Source organism: Mandrillus leucophaeus, unplaced genomic scaffold (assembly GCF_000951045.1).
Source record: "Mandrillus leucophaeus isolate KB7577 unplaced genomic scaffold, Mleu.le_1.0 Scaffold584, whole genome shotgun sequence".
NCBI lineage: Eukaryota > Metazoa > Chordata > Mammalia > Primates > Cercopithecidae > Mandrillus > Mandrillus leucophaeus.
In genome coordinates, this window is record NW_012106297.1 from 541,836 (window position 1) to 543,324 (window position 1,489).

General features: G+C 40.6%; 1 protein-coding gene across 1 annotated transcript in view; it reads left to right on the forward strand.

The window, feature by feature from the left end:
• Nucleotides 1–1,489, forward strand: part of LOC105553178 (chromosome unknown open reading frame, human C1orf27) — a 49,661-nt gene that overhangs the window by 45,635 nt on the left and 2,537 nt on the right. The window lies entirely within an intron of this gene.

The following is a 1,489-nucleotide window of genomic DNA, read 5'->3' on the forward strand; positions in this document are numbered from 1 at the left end:
ATGTCATTCTTTTGAACTCGTGCTAGTATATTGGGGTGCGAAGATGTCTGTAAGAACACTGTAAATTCAACAATAAGCTATTTTACTTTAAATTTAAACAATAATATTTACTATCTCTCTTGAGTTCTCTCTCTCTCTTTTGGGGAGTGGTGAGGGTAAATAAACAGATCAATCTAAACTAGTTGCTTTCATAACCTAGTTCCCTAGAGTTCTATAGAGTAGCATTCTTCTGTCACCTCTAGGATAGAAGTAAGGAGCTGGTCTGACTCCAGGAGTCCTCCTTCCCAGCTTCAGCCTGGCTAGCATACTTTCATCTTTTTTACACACTGGGAATTTCTGTCAGATTTTCTTTGTTTTCGTAGGATTCTTCAGTCCTAGGAGAAAAAAAATTGAAAACTATTAGCCTGTGTGGTCTTTGAGGATGTTATCAGTTCACACACTTTCATTGAGCATTAAATAAATTCAGATAGGCTAACCTACATAAATTGCTGTCAGCATAATGAAGTAGAAAGAGAACTTGCGTCCAAATCATCAGTCAAATGCCTGTGATGGTCAAATGCGCACTTTAACCTTCCAGGTTATGTTTTCCATTTGTAAAGTGTGATGATGTCCTTGCCTTGCTTACCATTCAGAGTTGTTTTAAGGTCAAAATTTTTATCATAGTTTAAATTTCAAGTTGGATCAAGAGTCAGCAGATTTTTTTTTTGTGCAAATAAATATTTTAGGCTTTGTGAGCCACATAAGGTCTTTTTCACGTATTCTTTTTTTTTTTTTTACAGTGTTTTAAAAATATAAAAAAAATAGATTTTTAGTTTAAAAGCTTTTACAAAAATAGGTCATGAGCCAGAGGCCCATGTACTGCAATGTGCTAGTCACTGGTTTTATTATTAATATCTAATTATTTGAAATGATTAATTGCTAAAACCACCAATAATGATATAAATTAGGCTCGGCACGGTGGCTCCCACCCACTGTGTGATCCCAGCACTTTGGAAGGTCGAGGCGGCAGATCCCTTGTGGTCAGGAGTTGGAGACCAGCCTGTCCAACATGGCGAAATCCTGTCTCTACTAAAAATACAAAAACTAGGCCGGGCGTGGTGGCTCATGGCTGTAATCCCAGCATTTTGGGAGGCCAAAGTGGGCGCGTTACCTGAGGTCAGGAGTTGGGGACCAGCCAGACCAACATGGCAAAACCCCATCTTACTAAAAATACAAAAGTTAATGGGGCGTAGTGGCGCACCCCTGTAGTCCCAGCTACTCGGGAGGCTGAGGCGGGAGAATTGCTTGAACCTGGGAGGTGGAGGTTGCAATGAGCCGAGATCACGCCATTGCACTACAGCTTAGGCGACAGAGCAAGACTCTGTCTCAAATAAATAAATAAAATAAATTAAAATGCAAAGATTAGCCGGGTGTGGTGGCAGGCAGCTGTAATCCCAGCTACTCAGGAGGTTGAGGCAAGAGAATCACTTGAACCTGGGAGGCGGAGGTT